The sequence below is a fragment of the Puntigrus tetrazona genome, chromosome 10, assembly GCF_018831695.1.
Source record: "Puntigrus tetrazona isolate hp1 chromosome 10, ASM1883169v1, whole genome shotgun sequence".
NCBI lineage: Eukaryota > Metazoa > Chordata > Actinopteri > Cypriniformes > Cyprinidae > Puntigrus > Puntigrus tetrazona.
The window spans coordinates 3,199,795-3,222,417 of record NC_056708.1 but is presented as its reverse complement, the minus strand read 5'-3'; the positions used below and the strand labels follow the sequence as shown (position 1 = coordinate 3,222,417).

Genomic DNA, 22,623 nt, shown 5'->3' with positions numbered 1-22,623 from the left:
TCTAACATGCAACCTAACATGTATAAACCTCAAATTAATTATTTAAGGAAGATTGGAAGATGGATGGATTTAGCTGCAGCCACCATCTTTTAGCGAGGGAATTCATGACTTTCAAGGTGCATTGTGGGTATTCTCTAGGACCAAGGGTACTCAAATTCAGAGATCAAGTTGTTCACATTTAAACTACATAAAATGCAAAGACTTTAGACTTTATTTGGAGTATTTACTCATGAACCTGAGCGAGTTCACAGTGAGTTCATTGCTGCACTGACAAGAATGTCTCCCCTAGTATTAAAACATACAGGCACTGTGGTGTTAAGTACATCATTGTTTTCTGATGTCAGGAACCAGTTAATAATTTTTGATTAATTAAATGTATCACTTCTGTGCAGATTCAGGCTCCTAATGAATCCCTACTGCGCAAGACTCAAGCTCCAAATGAATCACTACTGCACAGATTCGGGCTTCAAATGAATCACTACTGAGTAAGACTCAAGCACCAAATGAATCACTACTGTGCAGATTCAGGCTCCAAATGAATCACTACTGCACAGACTCAAGCACCAAATGAATCACTACTGTGCAGATTCAGGCTCCAAATGAATCACTACTGCGCAGATTCAGGCTCCAAATGAATCACTACTTTTGTTAATCCATTGTTGAGCAAGTGGTGCAATGCTACATTTCTTAAATTGTTCTGGTGCAAAAATAAGCTCATCTACATCTTGGATGGCCTTAAGTACATTTTCACTCAATTTATTTTTGGGTTCAAATTCATAAGAACCAATGACATAAGCCTTGAATAAATGTAAAAAAGAGCAGAGATTAATCATGATTAAATAGTTTAATTATCTGACAGCCCTATTAGAGTAATTAAATGTAATTGAACTAGACATACAATTTTACAAAACAGAGTATAGACCTCATTTAAAAATGTTGACACATCCCCTGTAATAGGAATTGCAAATGATATTCCCCTAGGTCTGCAGTTTATGCAGTATGATAACGAGAACCGGAATCACAAATGTCACAGTGATGTTCATTTCAGAAATCTTCAGATCCGCTATGCTCCTATATTTATATTTCTTCTGGTTTCTCACGGTTCTGTCGAAGCACAGACAGGAAGCCCAGCAGGGATCATCGAGTAAACCCATCACAGGAGAGGTCAGATATTTCCATGGGTCTCATTTTCTCATGCAAACACAAATGTCAACAAGCTTTCCCTTCCTAAGATAGAGAATCATTCTGTCACTGAAACATTGCCGTCTGTGTCTATCCAGGATAAATTAGCTAATATCTGCCGGTGTTGAATACCATGTAAAGTTGAAGTGTGCAATTTTGGTCCACTGGTGAAAGAATTGTGCATTATCTAATGTGATATTGAATATATGTGAATGAATAATTGAGTATATATATAAATAATGACTCTATCTATAACATTACTGAGGTACTGCACTGGAAGGGTTTTTGCCTGATGGATTGCACGATTGCACAAACGCACACACACATACACAAACACAAAATAAAAAATAATGTTATAATTAAAACAAATAAATCAGAAGCACTCTTAAGTGAATTTACTGACACATAGTGAGCGTAAAAGCAGTTTAAAGGTAAATGTAGAGCTAAGTGTGAAGCATGGAATATCCTGGACACCATTCCCTTTGTCAGGGTGGGTTGGTCTCCCTGGAGTCTCATTTACAAAATATTGGCTCAGCCAAACTGTCTACACATTGATTTAGTGCCGTCCTAAGATACCTATGTCCCTGCCTCTTACATCACCATGGCAACCCCTCCGCGCAAGGGCCGCTGATGTTGTACTTCTAGATACAAATATCAGTTGGGGTCTATGCATACAGATCACGCGAAATGCTGCCTTTGTCGAGTAGATTTTCTAAGGTTAAACAACCATTAAAAGCTCGAGAATCAACATCAGCTGCTTTAATTGTGTATGAAGCTTCAGCATCGCGTAAAATTAAGCCCTTAGATTCTACGTTATCCTGTTATTTAGATCTGCTGAGCTCTCTGAAGGGGCTAAAGAGCATGAAATTCCTAATCTTTTTTGTAAAAAAAAAACCCTGGAAATATTTATATGTATATGTAGTACACAAACGTACGCTTGTATTTTTCTTGTTCTTCTTCTTAATATGCATTTGAATCTCAAGGACACTTATTTTCGCAAAACGTAGCCTATATGTTACGCATATTTACGTTCCTGTATTGAAAACCTTCTGCTTTCAAGGTTTTTCTGCTTTTATGTTCTGTATTTTCATGCAGAAACATTCATCAGTCTTATTCACTAACCACCAGCAATCCATTTTTACCAGTGCCTTAAAAACGTAATATTTGCTCCTCCCTCAGTATATTTAGATTGCAATGTCAGTATTTGAACATCTTCCTCTTCTGTTTTCCAGGGCATGTCAGAAAATGTCACAGTATAACATTTACTTTTACAACACTTACTTTATAAGTTTTACCAGCGGTGCACTTAACTCACCTTTATTCTACCTCGGTTTGGAGAAATGTAGAATTTCTTAACTTCATCAGCAATAGGCGCTCTTGGGTAAATGGGTGCCGTCGGGCGAGAATCCGATAAAAGCATCACATTTAACTTCAGACTGTTGCTTCTTTGCAAAATATCTATTATCCATAATAAGACTTTTATAACATGAAAGGTCAGTCTCCTTGTTCTTTACTTCAAAATCCACCCACGTATTTAGAGCTTTTTGGGCTGTTTTCACTTTTAAATCACAATCGATCTGTGAATATTTCAGAAAAGACGACTGTTTCACTGCAAAGCAATATTCGATTTTTAGATATAGATTTTTTTACCTTGCGAAGCCAGATGCACGCATTCTGGAAAAGTAATCTGATCTGATGATCGCCACACTCCAGTAGAGTACGTAAACCCACAATCTGTGTTTGCCAACTGTCTGCTCTGTGAGGATCTGTAATGCTGTAGGCAGACATTTCATGGGAGTGTTTAGGGCTGATGATCGTTCTTAATTGCTGTATTATATATTATCTAATAATCTTAGACTGTCATACTTCCATAATGTCGTGCAAGCACATTAAAATGGGTAATGAACATCAGGACAACCAACCTCCCCAGTCACCAGTTCTACACGTTACCTGACCCTAACAGAGCGCATGATACGCACCGATCAAATCCGTGTTTATGAGATTGGGAGATGTATGATTCATGAACAAATCATTCTCATGAGTCAGATCTTTTCAGTGAATCAGGAGGTCCATTTCACAGAACTTTCCTGGATGAGTTGATCATTATTAATTCATCCCAAAATGGCAATGCACTCACCCGATTTTAAATAAATGCATAAAAATGCATGCGTACATATTTTTAACAAATTAATGAAATACAAGTAAAACGTAAAATACATACGTGATATAATAAAGTCTAAATATTTAAAATCATAAAGATTTTAGCTGTCACTTATTCTCATTCTTCATGACATGCATGTGTAAAAAAATGACAGAACATAAAATTATTTTATTATGAATATTTATTTAATTGCCTATATTTTAATCGAAGATACAGTATGTCATAATAGCAGCACTACCAATGCAAATGCAATACCCTATTAACCTCAATACAGTATGACCGACTAAGCTTAGCAAATATCGATATTCAGATGATATGTCAAAATTAAATAGTGTGTATTTTCATCAAAATGATGACATAGGATTGTGTGCTATATTTCACAGATGAAAAATAAATAAATATACTCTATTGCGTTCATTTGATTAAATAAATTGTTTCGAATATAGCACATAATATCTATTAGATAATGCAGCAGACGTTATTTTCTCTACCAGTGTTAATAATGAAAGACAAATGGGTTGATGGGAAGAGGATTTGGCCTGATAGTTAATGATTAAACACAAAGGAGGTCTTCCCCTCTCAGACGCATTGAGAGCTGCTGGCCTGAGGAAACACACACACACACACACACCACAAAGCAACATGCGCTCTCTGCATTCCTCCAGTCTCTTTGTCCAAACTGCATACATTAAACGCCTGACGGCACATCCTCAGCGCAAACAGATGCGTGTGTAGCGCCTGCCATGACAAATTATCATCTAATAGCAGCTGCCCACTGAAACGTCGTTCTGTTTGGTGGGCGATAAAAGGACGCGTTATCGTTTCACTTATAGCTATACGTAAACATGCGTTCTGATGGACGTATTTTGGTGTTTTTTTCACGTTTATTTCAGCCCCTTTCTGATTAATAATGCAAGAGCAGACGCAAACGTAGTCGCTGCACCGGGTGACCAGTCAAACCACAGTACGCTTCTGTTCGGAAGCCATAGGGGTCCTCTGCCTGTTTGTCTTGCTGTCCGCGCTTGAATTACGTCCATTGTTCAATTCATGGCGACTCGTTCTTTCGAACCGATTCTTTTCGAAGGACTCGGTCGAAACCATTCGCGAAGTTGACTTCGAGAAATTGATTTCCCAAGCGAGATGGGAATGATGTTGTAAACATAAAAAATTAAATACTTAACAGCCTAGCATTACTATTAAAGTTACTATAATACATCTAGCTTACAATATATGTAGCGAAAAACGTAATCTTGTGGAAACAAAATAAAACATGGGGTAGCCTATTTGTAAATCATTTTACTGCCTTGACATTTTTGACAAAATATTCATTGTTATTCATTACGAATAATGACACTGTATTTATATATTGATATAATTTATCTAACACAATATTGATAATGTGTTTGAATAATAAACACCGCAACATCTGACTACAGCATGCATGAAGTGCATTCTCTGCTAAAAAAAATAAAACCATTAAACAATTAAAATGGTTTCCACTACAAATACCATCACACCACACACATTACAAACAATCAACCAACTTTTAACCATTAAAAATGGTTTCGTGCAATGTGTTTTAGGACACGTTCTATTAGGATTTAGTGTTTTAACAAACCACCGAGAGAAAGCAAATACCAGTAAAGTTTCCATTCAAATCAGTAGTTTCCATTAAACCACGTTTCCAATTATAATAATCAGTTCTTTTCTTTTTTTTCACCAGGGCTGTTATCAAAATATCGACAGAAAATGGTTAGACCTTTCATAGGTTGGTCATAGAAGGAAAATTGACTGAAAGGCAAATGCGGAAACAACTTAACGCTGAAATGACCCAGAATCGATTTTTTGAACCAGTTCACTGAATCCCTCCGTCGAACGAATCGATTCGATTAAATGAATCAAATTCCCAACGCTTGCAAGCGTTCTCACCCTAAATTTCCCCGTTCTACTACCGCGAAGGCTCGGCTTCTGAGTATTAATTACCTCACGCAGATAACGCTACTGGACCGGCGTCTCGTGCGTCATAAATATTCATGAGCGACTCCTTCGCCATAGTAGGAACGGGAGCGTTCACGTTCCCGGCCCCGCCTCCCACTCATCCCAGCGTCTGTGTGTGTGTTTGAGTGTGTGTGAGTGTGTGTATGTGTGTGTGTGTGTGTGAACTCCTTGAGCATTCACGATCGCCTCTAATCACAGATCTCAATCAAACAGCAAGCTCAGCTACGCAGAAACGCTGCAGAAAACGCATATAATGGAATACCGGTTTTCGAATCTATGCCCAATGAACACTGATGGATTAATTCAGGAATAATATACATCCATCGCACGGTAAGTTGTTAGAGGAGGTCGGAGGGTGAAATGATGAAGCATGTGGTGGTTGCAACCTGCCATTGTCTCGTGCGTCGGTGATATTTTGTGTCCGTTTTTCACTTGCTGGCAGAAACGGGGACGTTTATTAACATGCCTGTTATTTGGATCTCGCAAATAATCGCGCATAAAATGCAGTAATAGTCAGTAATAGTAAATCATGTACAACTTGGGTTGTTCGGACACCTAGTGAAAGCTACACGTTGGAAACAAGTGATCTCCTCATCCTACAGTGTTGATGGAGCATCTCCGTGATGATTGACACCTGTCCTCTTGGTATGATGCATCAATGATGGAGACTATGTGTGCGAAAGGCGTAAAATAGGAATTTTCACTAACGGGAAGTTTCGAAGATTGTGTGCGCCAGAGAAGAAATGGAATTATACGATGCGTTTTTACGCGCAAATACGAAAGCGGAATCGGGTTTGATGATTTGACATTTATCTGCTTTGACCGAGTGTCATGGAGTGCCAGAAATGCTGGGAACACAGATGGGTCCGTGTAGCCTTTGGGCTCAGTTCATAGCAAAATGCATTCGATCGGATGCATGTTTTGGATAGAAAAGCAGAATTTAGCGATGCATTTAATTGACTGTATCCTGGCGTGTTTTTTTGAAGATCATTTGCGATATTTCTGCACCGACGCCAGACTGTAGTATATCGCGAAGGCATGAACTGGTCACATGATCGGGGAACCCTCAAGTTAGTGGGCACACTTTTGCATTGCATGTTTAAAGCATGGTCTTTGGTTGCCGTGGTTACCCAAATTAAGCGTCGGAACTCAAAAAGAAATGAATTTAAAATGATAACATGCATTTAGTCAGGCTTGACATGAAATCAATCAGTTTTATAGCCTAATGCCCAGAAAAAGGTACAAAAGCACACATTCGATCCTTTATTTACACTGTTAGGGTGCATTTACGCTATCTTAAATGAACATTTTAGTTCATAAAATCACATATTAGTACCTTTTTTTCAAGGGTTACATTTTGTTAAGAGCATGAATTGGGTATTTGAATAAATTCTGAGTTGGTTGTTTAACCAAAGTGCTTGTCTTTTTATTTTCAATTCTTGAGTGATTGCAAAAGTTTTATTAGTAGAATCATCCGTCATATACTAAATACGCTTTTTCGTTGCATGCTTTTCAGAGCGGCGCGGAGGTCAACCATTGTCTTTGATTTTTGCCAAATAGGACATGTTCCTGGATCGGAATCAACATCTTTTTTTGTCGCTGCTGTCAGACTAACCCAGCTGTATCTCTAACTATTAGCTGCTCTAAAGTCACAGGAAAAAATAACAGCTTGGCAATAATGCTATTGAAGCTCTGTTGCCAGCCCTGACCCTAAAAAAATCTGATTGGCTCACAGGACTGTTGTTCCTGGACCAACAAGGATGTTGACGAACGTGGCTTGTCTGGGACGAGGAAAAGCCTACGGAGGGATTCATTTAGCAACATCTGTTCATGAGAAGCGAGACACATGGCTGATAGACGGATGGTAATCTCACAGTCTGACTGATTCCTGTTCCGAGGTTATTCGTGGAAGTTTCAAGATTTAATTTTCTGTGATAACAGAGCTTATAGATATGATTTATACTGGTACCTGCATTTCTTCTAAAGATAGTTAAAGCTGTTGTGTATAATTTTAAACACGGCTCTTGTTGGAGTAGCCTGACTTGTTCAATTTTGGCATACATCGGTGTGCTTTAGTCCCGGGGACTGTAGTGTTTGGTGAGTAATGGAAGAATGGCTTCTTGTCTTGTATCCTGTCCTGTAGGAAAACTGAGACAACGTCTGAGCGCAAATTAACAGGACATTGCGTTTGCCGGGAGTTTATTTTTTTCCGATTTTACAGTTTGGAAAGTGTCGAGGAGTTTGAACAGCGGCGATATATAGACAAGTACTCGATTGTTTAGTTAATAAAAGCACCGTTTAATCGAAAATGCTATGAAGTGTGCCAGGCCAGATATCCATCAGGTGGGAAGTCGGCTGTAATGCTGACCAGAGAGACATGGGAGATGAATAATACCGAGATCCTCTGTGACCCCTTTCATTCTTCTGAAAGTTAAAGCGTTTGGTTAATTCTCTCGGGCGGGCTAATTGGAAGCGCCTAAGTCGAGGTTTTAATTACGCGGTGGTTAAAATGCAAGGAAAATCGTGCTTTCCCCTAGAACAACTTCTTGCGGGGGCACTGCTGACTTTTCTGTACGCCAGTAATGGATTTTCCTGACTGTTAATTGCTGGTGAATTGGAAGGAGGATATAGCGTCTGCGGCTCTTGAAGGCTTTGAAAGCGAGAGTGTTAGCCACGCGAGGCGCTTTGGATTTCGCGTTCGTTCCAGAGACACATTTAAACTGAACTCTGCTTGACTGCGCTTCATTTGCTCATTTCTGTGCTGACATATTTAAAACCCAGGGTTAGATGAATACTTAACCCATCACACAGTTAAAAAACCTAATTTGGTGTCACAGTTAATATATGTGAAAGTGCTGTTCCATATACATATTAAAAGTAGTTTTATGTTTTCTACTAGAAAATGTCATTGGTTTTGCCTACTGAAAGCTTTCTAGGGAGTTGTGGGTGTTATTGGGAGTGAACTGCGTGGTTGTAATGTTGATTTGTGGTCACTAGGGTTAGCTAGTTGGTTGCTGCTCAAATGTTCTGTGCAGTTGCTTTCTGTAGAATGATCGTTCTGCTTTTTAGGACAGCTTCTATGCGCAGCATTGGATAAAACACTCACATTGTGGTATTTTGATATGAAAAAAACAAATACAAAAGTGTTGTTTTAAAGTGACTTGCACTTAGAATATAAATATATATATCTGTGTAAAAATAATGATGATGCTGGCATCGTTTTTTTAACCTCCTGTAATCTAGCCCTCTACAAAACAGTGGATTACTCAGAAATATTCATCCATGACATTTAATATTTTGGCTTTTGTCACTATACATATTAATCTTTCTTCAAAAAAAAAAATTCAACTGGGAACTACCGAATTTATGCGGAATGACCGTAGGGTCGCTTGACATTTGAGCTTGGGGGACCAAACCAAACCAGTAGATTTGGTCAGTCAGACTTTTAAAAAGATTTTGCATTTCTGTAGTAAATGTAGAAAGTCACAATCTGTGTGTCATTTAAGCAGTTTTACTATGATTACACAGAGAAGCAACAAGCTCGTGGGGTTGTCGTGGCAACCAGATACATTGAACGCCCATTACTTGCTGAGGGCTGTGCTGTACTGCACTAGCAATGCGCATAAATAATATATTGCACTATAAACATGTTTGTCAACAGAACAGAGTAGTGGGCTTTAAGCAAATCAACGAGTGATTTGTCCATGTGCTTTAAAACCGATATCTATTGGACGTTATTCAAGTTAAAACACACAAAAGCAGGCACACAAAAATATTTAGTAACTAAGTCTTACTGAAAATGACCAATTGAGTAGTTTATATTCCGAAATCGTGCCTCACACACCATGACGGAGCGTGAGGGTGAAGTTAGCATAGATGCCATTTCTCATTTCTCCACAGTCATTTTGCTTATTTAAATAGAAATAAAAAAATGTCATTCAGCTGGCACACAGTGCAGCAGGAATCAGGAATCACAGTGCACTTGACAAGACCTTGCACAAAAGTATAAGACTCCCAAAATCTTACCTTTCTTAGGCTGTGTTGTGTACCTGCACTTTTTTTACTCTTGATTGTGTTTATTAGCAGGTTGGTTTGGCAACACTTTATTTTAAGGTGTCAAAATACAGAGTAATTACCTAATTAAGTACTTAGTAGTTGCCATTGTACTCACATGAAATAAAAATATACTTATCATGTTACTCAGTTATGGAACAGCCTGTAACTAGTTTGTAATTATGTAGCTGTAACAGGCAGCTACTGTTACACATTTGTAACAGACCTGTCTGTTACACAGCTTCTTACTTAAGTACAATCTTGATGCACTTTATTTTAAGTAGCTTATGCCTGTGTAATATTCTGTAGTTTTAATGTAATTAGGTATTAGATGTAATTTGGTATTTTATGTAAAAGACTCACCGATGACTTGGTCTGTTACATCTGTGTAACAGTAGCTGACTGTTACATCTATATAATTACAAACTGTAAGTACAAACTGTTCTGTAACTTAGTTATGTGTTTTATGTAAATAAGTACAATGGCTACTACTAAGTACTTACTAGGTAAGACACTTTAAAATAAAGTGTCACTGTTGAATCCTTTTGCTGCTCAGATTTCCAATTTTCTTTGAAAAACTACCTGAAGGACTAATCTGTAACCCTAACCATAATTTTAGCATAGCGTCAACAGCACATTCTGAGGCTGTAGGTAGCATAATTGCTTGCTGCGATCAGATCCCACCATTTCCAATCTGTTTTGACAGGCATGACTGCATAATTAAGTTACTAAAGGAATTTGGCTGTAGTGGGCTTGCAGTTAACTTGTTTGTTAGGTTAAACCACACGACAAGCATCAAAGACGGCAACTGAAAAAAATATTGTTGAAATACATAAACGTACATATGAGTGAAACCGATTATTGGTAATAGAAAAATGTAGGGTGGGTTATGCGAATTATTTGGAGGCAGAACTGAATCTCGCATTCGGTTTTAGTTGTAGCATAATTTACGTGAAATAATGTTCGGAAAATAAGTATACATCTCCAGAGAAAGTCTGTTATTCTGTTGGGATGCTGAGTTACGACATTTTGTGGATAGACAACTCCGATGCATTTAGAATATATGCTGAATTTCCATTTCATGATGACTTTAAACTTAGAGTATCAAGAGACGATTAGCTTAGCAACTACTCGTAATCAATGGTGTCTAAAGGATGCTTAGTGTAAGGAACACTAGTTTCTGTTCATGAAGAGCATTCCAGTCCAACCGTGGACAGTAAAGGCGACTTTTTAGGTTTAGCTACAGAGTCTGGGTGTACCAGTTGGTCTTTCATCATTTCTCTGAGCTGGGCCTCATGAACCCCCAGTCCATTAGTGGCTTCTGACTGGTATCGCATTACACTGATGGCAGTTAGAGAGATGTTGTGCTAGAGATATGTCACAGCCGTTCCCTCAGGGCAGCGCTTGGATCCCAGGCTCAGATACGCCCAGCAGGAGATGCTGTCCTGGCTGGGATGGACACAGCCAGAGAGCTTTATCTCTCCTCAAACCTCAACAGTGAATAACCTGACCTGGGTATTTCCCACACGGTATGCATATGTCATATAAACATGATATTTTTGTCATGTATTTTTTGGATATGTCATTAAATGTTTTTTATGCTTGCTGTTTTGCTATTTGTGTGGCTTCTCGGTTTAGTTTTTCCCAAAGGATTAAATTAGTGTTGTCACGGTACCAACATTTCTGTATTCAGTACTGATACCAGTGAAAATCCACTGTTACGCTGTAACAATTTCTGGTACCAAAGCAAAACACAAAAACATGCTAATAAAAAGAATTATTTTTATTAATAAAGTCAAACTAAAAAAATGTAAAATAAAAGAGGTATTTACTATTAAAATGAAGAAATGTTATGTGATTATTTATTAAAAAATAAGAAGTTGTTTTTTTTTAAAGTAGTGGTAGTAGAAGTCTATCACATACATTATTCTAAATAATAGTAATATATTTCTGTACAATATCTAAATCAAACGTTTATATTGTTGTATATTGTTGTCAAAGAGGTCGCCCTAAGTGGACTAGAACCCTGGTCTCTGGTGTTCTGAGCAGGTGGTATTAGCTACGGAGGCTAACTTCCAGGCATTGAAACCCAAAGAGCAGAAGAGCAAAGAGCCAGGAGACTTGAGTCTTCAAACAAAAAATATCTTTACTAATGAAACTAAAGTCACAAAGTACCAACAAATTTGGATAGCCCGAGCTTCCAAAAACAAAGGAACAGAAAATAGACACAGGGGTCAAAAAAGGTACAACAAGGTACAAACTTGACTTATAGCCGGCAACCACAGTACGTGAACTCAAGACTGAACATAGATGCAGAGAGCAAGCACACTTATAAAGGGTTAAACACAGGTGCAGGGGAATCAGGGCTAATGAAGAGCGATATTAAACAGGATTAGGTACAATGGGTGCCATCTAGAGTCTTTGGGAAGCATAACATAAAGGGTTTAAGGAGGGCATCCCTGCAGGTGGGAGTGGAATAGCAGTGTGGGGATGAGATCATTACAGGAGCCCTCCTCCTAGGAGCGGCCCCTTGACGTTCTTCCGACTGCTCCCTTGGGCTCGGCCCGAAACTCTGAGATAAGGGTGGGATCTAAAATATCTCGTGCCGGAACCCAGGACCGCTCCTCTGGACCAAATCCTCCCAATCCACAAGATATTGGGCGCCTCCACGAACCTGTCGAGAATCCAGCAGCCTTCGGACTGTGTAAACTGGCTGGCCATCCAACATCACGAGGAACTGGGGTTCTTAGTTGAAGACAGAGTAGAGCAAACAACAGGTTTTAAACGGGAGACATGAAAAGTGGATGCACCTTCATAGCCCTAGGCAGGAGGAGTCGATAAGAGACTGGATTAATCCTCTTGAGGATCTTGAATGAGCAATGTAATCAGGCCAGCTTGCGGGATTCCACCCGCAAATGGAAGATCTCGGGTTGAGAGCCATACTCTTTGTCCCGGACGGCGTGGGCCCTGCCCTCCTGAGACGGTTTGCATGCACCCGGTGTTGTTGGACAGCCCTTAATAAAGCCACTCTGGCCTTTTTCCAGGCCACGTCGGCACCTTTGGAATAGCCTTGTGGCAGCTGGAACATCCACCTCTGGCTTCTGTCCAGGAAATAGAGGAGAAACCAAACTGACACTCAAAAAGGTGACATGCCTATGGAGGAATGGTAAAGGTGTTATGTGCAAATTATTCCCATATTAAATGAGAGCTCCATGTAGATTGGTTGTCTGCAACCAGGCATCTTAGAGTCTTTTCAATCTCTTTGATTTACCCTCTCAGTTTGGCTGTTAGACTGAGGATGGAAGCCAGAAGACAGGCTAATGGAGGATCCAATGAGTCTGCCAAATGCCTTCCAGAACCGGGAAGTAAACTGTGGCCCCGATCAGAAACCATATCATGTGGAAACCCGTGGATCCTGAACACCTGCCTCATCAACAGTTCCGCAGTTTGGCCGGGCTGTGGGGAGCTTGGGCAAAGGTAGGAGGTGACAGGCCTTTGAAAATCTGTCAACCACTACTAGGATTACCGTGTTTCCTTGAGACCGCAACAAGCCTGTGATGAAGTCCATCGAAATGTGAGACCAAGGGCGTCTTGGAATGGGGAGTGGTGCAGCAGGCCATGAGGGTGGGTCCTTGGCTCCTTGTTCTGGGCACAGACCATGCAAGCGGCAACAAATTCCCGGACGTCCCTCTGTAATCTAGGCCACCAGAACCTTCTTTGGATGAGCTTGCATGTCTTAGTAGTTCCAGGATGTCCAGAAGGAAGAGAAGCATGAGCCCACTGTAAAACCTTAGAGCGTAGAGAGTTAGGAACAAAAAGGCGACCTGGAGGGCCATTACCTGGGCCTGGCTGCTGCATCTGGGCCTTCTTGACCGCAGTTTCAACGTCCCATTGAATGGGGAGCTACCACTCTCACGTTGGGGAGAATGGGTTCTGGACAGGAATCCACTTCTGGTGGCTCAAACTGCCTTGAGAGTGCATCTGGTTTGAGATTCTTCGAACCTGGGCGATAGGAAAGAGTAAAGTCAAACCGTTGAAAAGAGGCCCCAGCGGCTTGTCGGGCATTCAGTCTCTTTGCTTCCCGAATATAAGTAAGGTTCTTGTGGTCAGTCCAGATTAAGAATGGGTGTTTGGCCTCAGCCAGTGCCTCCACTCTTCCAAAGCCATCTTAACAGCCAGTAACTCCCGGTTTCCAATATCATAATTTCTCTGTGTCGGGTGAGCTTACGAGAAAAAGGCACATGGGTGAAGCTTATTATCACTCTTACATCTCTGTGACAAGACAGCTCCCACTCCCACATCTGAGGCATCCACCTCCAACACAAAAGGCAGCTCTGGATCAGGAGGGTTAGGATTGGGGCCGATGTGAAGAGTCGCTTTAGTTTGTTAAAGGCTTGACCTGCTCTACAGGTCCACATAAATGGCCTTGCTGACTTCCTGGTCAATGCAGAAAGGGGCTCGGCAATGGAACTGAAGTTCCTAATGAATCTTCTATAAAAATTGGAAAAGCCAAGAAAGCGCTGTACCTGTTTAACTGACGTAGGTTGAGGCCAGTCCAATACAGCTTGTATCTTGCCAGGGTCCATCTGAAGGCTGCCCCTTGATACCCTGGAAACCAAGGAAGGAAACTTCTGGAACATGAAACTCACTCTTTTCCAACTTCACATAAAGTCTGTGTTTCAGTAGTTGGGCCAGGACCTGTCGGACATGTTGAACATGTTCTGGGTATTGCGAGAGAATATCAAAATGTCGTCCAGATAAACGAACACAAATGTATTTAACATTTCTCTGAGAACGTCATTAATAAAGGCTTGGAAGATGGCTGGGGCATTGACTAGGCCAAATGGCATTACCTGATATTCATAGTGCCCTGTTGGTGTGTTGAAAGCCGCCTTCCACTCATCCCTTTCACGATTCTAACTAGATGGTATGCATTTCGCAGATCTGAAGCTTAGTGAAGATAGTGGCCCCTTGTGGGACCTCGAAAGCCGTGGTCATCAGAGGAAGAGGGCATCGGTTCTTGATGGTAATGCGGTTTAGACCTCGATAGTCTATGCAGGGTCGAAGTCCCCATCCTTCTTTTCAACGAAGAAAAACCCGCTCCTGCAGGTGATGATGGACGTATAAGTCCATTGCTCAGGGCTTCCTCAAGATACTTCCATTGCCAACCTCTCAGGGCCAGAGAGGGAATAGAGCCTTCACACGTGGTGGGCATGTACCAGGAACTAATTCAATAGTGCAATCATAGGATCTGTGAGGGGGTAATGTGGCTGCTTGAGTCTTACTAAAGACCTCCTGGAGGTCTACATACTCCTGGGAACTCGGGATAACTCGGGACACTGAATTAGAGATTTGGTTGTGACTGACCTCATCTCGGGAATGGCCATGACCTCTGTGGATTGAGTATCAGAAGAGGATGTTGTTCTCCATATGGGGATGTCAGCTGAGGGTCCTTGAAAGGTCTCTAAAAGCTTGGAAGAGCAGCAGAAAGAAGTATCAGAAACTTGACAGTTAGTTCCCCAGGCCTTAACAACCCCTTGGGCCCAATGAATATGTGGGTTGTGTAAAGTCAACCAGGGAAAACCAAGGATAAGAGGAAGCTTAGGAGAATGAATCAGATAAAACTCTATCTGCTCCTGGTGATGTCAACCTGTAGCTGGAGAGGTGGAGTACACTGACTAACTCTCCTGAACCCAGAGGACTGCCATCAACTGTGCCGTGATACTTAGGGGTCTTTGGAGGGTAACCGGCTGAACATCAAGTCTCTTAGCCAACTCATAGTCCATAAACTCCCAGCAGCCCCAGAGTCAATAAAGGCGAGTGCATGGTGGAGTTGGTTGCTCTGGGTTATTGTAGCTGGGATTGTCAAACCTGAGGAGGTTGCTGAGCAGGGAAGGATCTTATTCTCGCCCTGGCCCTCCTCCTGGACGAGAGTTGACTTTTCCCGACAACTCCAGGACAAGTAAAACGAAAGTGACCTGACTTGCCACAGTAGAGACAGCATTTCTCCTTCATCCGTCGGTTGCGCTCAGCTTGGGAAATTCTAGTTCCACCCAGTTGCATGGGCTCCTCCGGGCCCTAAGAGTTGAAGGCAGTTTAACAGGGTTGGGGACTTCAAAACCCTAGTCTCCTGCTGTCGCTCCTGCTGACGTTCTCTAAGGCGGTGGTCTACCCGGATAGCCACATCAATGAGGGGACTCATGGTTCGGTGCCGGGTCTCGAAAGCTAATTCATCTTTGATCGCAGGAGACAAGGCATGGTGAAGGTAGCCCTCAAAGCTCAAGTGATCCCACCCACTCTCTGTGGCAAGAGGCGAAATTCAATAGCAAAATCCGCTGCCGAGAACCTTTGGAGTGAGGTGGAGCAGTCGGTAATCCACATCCCCCTCTACTGGCTGGATGTTGGAAAACTCTCCTCATCTCAGAAATGAAGTCATCGCTGTTGATTGTTAGTAGAGCTTTCTGATCCCACAAAGCTGAGGCCCAGTCCAAAGCCTTGCCTGTAAGTAGAGTGATCATGTAGGCCACCTTGCTACTTTCAGTTGGAAAGCTGCTGGGTTGGAGCTGGAAAACCAGAGTACACTGGGTAATGAATCCTCTGCATCTCTCTGGACTGCCATCATACCTCTCTGGTGCTGGTAACTTGGGCTCGACGTGGGACAGCCAACATGGGTCTGTTAGACTGCTCAGAAGGAGGTTGAGGTTCCTGGGATAAGGAGGCTTGAGACTGTAGATTTAAAAGATGAAGGATCTCAGACAGTGCCTGGTCATGCCGCTGTATGGTTGCTGCTTGATCTGAGAGGGCTGTTAAAATACGATCCACATTAGAAGGAGGTGAAGTTGCTTCTGCTGGGTTTCCTTCCATGGTTCAGTCTTGCTGTCAAGGGTCGCCCTAGGCGGGACTAGAACCCTGGTCTCTGGTGTTCTGAGCAGGTGGTATTAGCTACGGAGCTAACTTCCAGGCATTGAAACCCAAGAGCAGAAGAGCAAAAGAGCCAGGAGACTTGAGTCTTCAAACAAAAAAATATCTTTACTAATGAAACTAAAGTCACAAAGTACCAACAAATTTGGATAGCCGAGCTTCCGTAAAACAAGGAACAGAAAATAGACACAGGGGTCAAAAAAGGTACAACAAGGTACAAACTTGACTTGCGAGCCGGCAACCACAGTACGTAGACTCAAGACTGAACATAGATGCAGAGAGCAAGCACACTTATAAAGGGTTAAACACAGGTGCAGGGAATCAGGGCTACTGAAGAGCGTATTAAACAGGATTAGGTACAATGGTGCCATCTAGAGTCTTTGGGGAAGCATAACAAAAGAAGGTTTAAGGAGGCATCCTGCAGGTTGGGAGTGGAATAGCAGTGTAGGGATGAGATCATTACAATTGTAAAATGCAAGTGAAGTTGCTTTCTGAGCAGTTATGGAGAACATGCAGGATTTATATTTGAATCGATTTTTTAAATTTACAGATACTAGTCCATATAGCAAACTGTGGGCTATATACAGGTACTAGACAGAATAAACCAGACTAGCTGTTTTTGTCTACTTTTTAAGTGCTTAATCAATAGAGACCAAGAATATCTAAAAATAATTAGTGGTGTTTGCTAAGGCAAGCATTGCTGTTAAAATTCTTAGGGGGTGTTGAAAAATCCCAGACAATTAATAACTGGTTTGGTGCATATAAGTCTGCACTGTTTGTGCTGCATGGATTGTTGACATGAAAGGTTCAAAAACTGATACTCAGCATTCTGTATTATGGATGATAAAGCATAAAATCTCAAAGTGAAGGAAAGTCCCCAAGTGACAGAGACCAGAATATCATCTTTGTAGGTGGACTTTTTTGACTTGGGCCAGTAAGCAACGATCTAGAAATGCAGTAACCAACACCCACAATACCCTAGCACCATTGCAAAAAGTTTGGCACAAGCAAATGCAACTCCTATTTCCTTCAAAAACACTTTCTTCTATGGATCCAAAGGCTTTGTGTAATAAGTTTGAAGACACTTTAAAGTAAACAAGAGCATTTATCACAGTGTTATAACACATTTGATCTAAGTTTAGATTGCTTGTGTCTCTGTGCGTTTTATTTCTATGCAAGGTGTGATGCGGTTTAGTTTCACATTTAGGATCGTTTTTAGAAAAAAAATTTCCCACTCAAATTCAAGTTGACCAATGGAAAGACTTGATTTGAAAGTGATTCTGTATGAGTTGAGCTTTACACATCACTGCACTGTTAACAATAGACTTTATTGGAGACAGAATTTTTTAAATGTGATCAATGTTTAAACGAGCCAGTTTACCATGAATTGGCGTTTTTTGTTCTTTTGGACTTGTTGGATAGAAAAGGTGCTTTATTCGCAAATGTTTTGTGCATACATTTAATTTGTAACTTTGAATGGAAACAAAGCTAGTGTCGCGCTACATTTGGCATTCAAGCCTGTGCCTTTACAAAAAAACGGAAAATCACAAGCATGATAAGCGTCTGTTTTCTTTTTGTTTTAAATGATGCAATGTCACTGTTATTCCTTCATCTCCTTTTGTCTTTGAGATAAGCCCTGCATGCTTTCTCAAAGCAATAGTAATCCTGGTGAACGAAGTGTGTCTCCAGATTCATGATCAGAAGCCAGAGTAGACCCTAACCATAACCTGTCAGTCAGTCTTGCTTTAGCCAATTTTTGGTGCTCCTCTGTTGGGATGACTTGCAGCACAGTCTTGGGTAGGGGATAATTCTTCATCTTGAAGAAGTGATCTGCCCAGTGCAGCTACGTCTTGAACAGCAGGTCCTTGATCATAAGCTCTGCTTGTTCAAAAACTTCAGTGTTAGTAATGAAATCATACCAGTGAGAATGGGCAGCTTTGTACAATATGAATTCCAAAAGCGTTGGGCCGTTTTTACATTTAAATAAAATTACAACAAAAACAAATTCAAATCCCACAAGCCATTATTTTATTCAGAATAGAACACTGATAACATAACAAATGCTTAAACTGAGAAATTGTACAATTTTATGCACAAAACCACCTCATATCTAATTTGCTGCCTGCTACAGGTCTCAAAGCAGTTGGGACGGGGGCCAACAAAGGGCTGAAAAAGCAAGTTTTGAAAAAATTCAAACTTGGAGAACATCTAGCAACTAATTAAGGTAATTGACATCAGGTCCGTAACGTGATTAGCTATAAAAAGGAAAAAATAAAGATGAGTGGAGGCTTTTCAGTCTGCGACAGAGTGCATACAGTACACATATTGCACAATACTTTAAATTATGTGATATGAAAGTCTTTTTTCCCCAACATTTCCGAAATTCGGGTTGCAAGTTACATTTGAATGTATGAATTGTGTTACGCCATGAAAACCCTTTTTTCTTCTCTGGGCAGGGCTTGCTTGTTTGCTTTCAGTGTAAAAAAGTCATTTTACACCAAAAGAGAAATGAATATGCCTTGGTGGCTGAAGAAAATGTAAATTCAAAAAGGCTTAAACAAACCTTTCAGCTGTGCTGCGTGTTTGAGTTAGACTTATATTCTGAGTTATCATTTTTATTCATTTTGAGAAATACTGAATTTACACATTTTAGTCGAGAACTACAGTAACATCATGTTCACACAACACCGCTGGACTTAAACCCGGTTTCAATCTATATGGCAACATGAGAGCTGCTACATAGAAAAACAAAGTAACTGGAGTTGTTTGTTTGAAAAAAAACAACAACTCCTATATATCACACTACTTGTAATGCATTGCTCCCAACTCCCATATACCCATGCCATACGGGAGGGTGGTCACTGCTGGTCAGTCTATGGATCTATACACACAGATCTTTTATTCATATGCTCCTTGTTCCAGACTCCTCTGCACAGTCTACTGAACTTTTGCCAGTCTATTTTCAATCTCTTTGTCAACTGTGGCGATGATGCATCCCAACTTTCTCACCATTGGTGATGTGGGGAGGATGGTAATCTTTCTGAGGTGCAGGTTGATAGATACCTTTCTTTAAAACTAATCTAAAAAGCTCAGAAGCCTCTGCAAAGCGTGTTATTATGCACTGCAGAACTGTCACTGTATAGGACATCTGTGAAAAGAAGCTATCTGATTGGTTGCCTCACTTTCTTGGCGTGAGCCTTTAGTCGCCTCTCTGATTGAACAGGCTTTCATTGCTGTGGTCTTGGATGTAGACAGTAAGACTGAGTTCCTAGAGGGTCCCTGTCCTGTTCATTGACACAGTTTTTAGTGCTTGTTACTTATACAAGTGGTGCCACCCATTAGCATCAATTTCAAAACAGTGGACCATTCAGAAGGCATTGTTCTATTTATATTTTTGCATGTAGCATTATTTAAAACATTTGTTTACAGTAGACTGAATATATGATTTCCTTTTCACATCAAGTTATTTTCTACATTTTTACATTTTCAGTTCAAGTGATTGATTTGAGTTGTTTGAAATATTCAGTAAAGCCGACAATTACAACAAATAATTTAAATAACCATACATGCAAAAACACATTACTCTTTCATCAGTAAAATAAATCAATAAAAATCCCTTCTTACCAAAAATAGCAGTCAGTCAATCAATTAATCAATAAAATAACAAATAAAATCCCAAAAATAATTTAGATGCAACTCATTGATGAATAGAACTGCCTTCTCAAGTCAACAAATGTAGTGCTTCTTTGTTTATCCTGGGCTTTTGAGACTACTTTCAGACTTGACTGTTACTTCTGACAATGTGCTTCTCTGAAGAGAAACTTGTTTTTGATTTTAAGTGGCCATTACAGATTTTCCTTTTGAGTCCAGTGAACTGTGTTTTGACAGAATTTGCAGAACAGTTGCTGTCCTAAGTCATAGAAATCCTTGGAATAGTGTTCTGCTTTGAATTCGCTAACTTAGATGTTTCAGGTGTCCTCTTTGACAGGGTTGTTTCTTCTCTCAAAACCCAAGTATTGTTAAAAAAAAATAGCCATGTAGCACCATGCTCCAGTCAAATATGGGGAGATGCTACTTGCTCAGGTGACATGTTGCTCGGATAAAGGCTTTGTAGGACTTTCTTCTAGCTGTCACTGGGTCTTGCTGTAGAATGAAGGATCTGTTCTAAAACGTTCACAGGCAACCACAGTCTTCCCTCAAATTCTGCAAGTAACTTGCAGTTTTATGTTCCAACCAGATATGCCAATAAATCAATCCATTGTGCAGCCCTGAGGTGTTTAGTTTTTCTTGCTAAGGCAATACATTGAGCCCTTTTATAGTTACACAAACAACTTTTATTGTAGTTAATTTAGTTTTAGTAAGATTGCAGCCTAAATTGATATAAAAAAAGGTGGCTCGGAGGTCAAAGTCTGATTATTTTGAAGATGTTTCCAACCCAACCAAATTTGTGGTAAAACATCCATGAGCATCATACAAAAATTTGCAAACAATAAGCGTCATCTCTTCCAGCTTCAATTGGCAGCATAAATAAAATTCCACCTGCATTATTGCCAGTGGGTAAATTTAAATAATTTAGTTGAACTTGACAATAAACGTTAGCATTTAAACATTTGTTTGGCCTTACGTGATGACTATATGTCCATAATCTTCCATTTTAACATTAAAAATTATGTAAGCAAGTTGATTGTTAGCATTGGTCTTGAGATATTAGTCATGAGATATATATTTTTTATTATTGCTTCATATTTATGATGATATTATTAGAATATAATGCTGCTCAGTCAGACTTGTTTTAGATTATTATTTTAGATTATAATAATCGACCGTGGGTAAAAAAATAAACGTGTGATGATTGTATTGGAAAGTATAGTAAGTTCACAATAGCAGTTGTAACATTGTTGTTTAATGTGTACAGTTTCTACCTGCTAGTTAATATTTAATTTAGATGTATGACCTCATGCGATTTTATTGCTCAGTGTGATCTTGTTTGTATTCTTTTCATGCATCTCTGGTGGTCTGACTCAGAAGTATTGTGCATACGCAAACAGGAGGCTTGTGCGCTTTGATTTAAAGGTATGGTAGGTGATTTCGGAGAGGCTCCCTGAATAATCGCTTTCCAAAGACACCTTCAAAACACATGACCGCACAAAGGAAGACGGAGGCTAGCGACACGATGAGAGATGCTGTTGGTGGAGGGTTGAATGCAATGCTGTCAGATTACCTCATATCTCATTCATCAGTGAGAAAACATTACAGCAAAAATGCATAATATTACAATAATAATAATACCTTCCATTCTCACTTGGTCTACAGTAGTGTAATTGAATGCTCCTGAACAGGGTGCATGGAGGTATACAGATACATATGTTGGCAGGCAGGTAAGACAGCCTATTGTGATGTCCGGATTGGTTGAACATTTTATGTTCCTTAGTGTTTGTTATTGGGATGTGAAGAGACCTTACTAAACATTTTGGAGCCAAATCATCATGGCACATGTGTTGTAATAACTTGGCAACATTTTTATTTTTTGTCATATCGATTAATGATCATAAACTGTGATGAATTGCATACAGTACAGTGGATGCTATTTTACGTGACTGTTCAAAGCTCCCACTTTCGGATTGTCTTTGGACTGTGTTGGAGTTTTGCTTTTGGTTGGTCACATTTGTTTCCAACATAGTAATGTCTTTTTTTGTCATGTTTGTAACAGAAGTTTCCCAAAAAAAGGCTTTTTTTGTAATGTTGTGTACTGACTCTTCATGCAGTGGTTAAAGATTTTATATAGAAAAGGTCCAGGTTGTTTTTGAGAAAATGCATGTAACACTATCACTGTTAGTGTTACAGCTATAGCACTGGACCTGGTCAAAGCAAAAACTTTTATTTTGTCACAGAGAAAGCAACCATGTTTTAAAACCAGCATATGCTGGTTGGGTATGTTTTGAAGCTGGATGCTCGTTTGAGCTGGTCCTTTGCTGGTACTTTATTGGTTTATGCTGGTCAAGGGCTGGTCCTAAGCTAGTCCGACCAGCTTAAAACCAGCAAAGAACCATTTAACCAGCATGCTGGAAATGGGAGAAAACTATTTATTTAAGTGGTCCTACTAACAAATTGTTCAATCTCGTCATTATACATCCCTATCAATGTATTCTTCTGCTTTATACTGTACAGTGCTTTGATACAACCTGTGTTGTTAAAAAGCGCTATATAAATAAAAATGATTGATTGATTGATACTACGGATTTTTGAAATGGATTTTCTTCACTATGGAAGTGAATGAAAACCACATGCAAAGTTTTAAATCTGAAAGT

General features: G+C 40.1%; 1 protein-coding gene across 1 annotated transcript in view; it reads left to right on the top strand.

Annotated features, from left to right (window-relative positions):
* Nucleotides 1-5,606: 5,606 nt before the first annotated feature.
* plppr1 (phospholipid phosphatase related 1) overlaps nucleotides 5,607-22,623 on the top strand; it is a 49,089-nt gene continuing 32,072 nt past the window's right edge. Inside the window, exon 1 of the mRNA XM_043249935.1 lies at nucleotides 5,607-5,671. The gene's annotated coding sequence lies outside the window, so the exon portion shown is untranslated. The remainder of the gene's footprint in view (nucleotides 5,672-22,623) is intronic.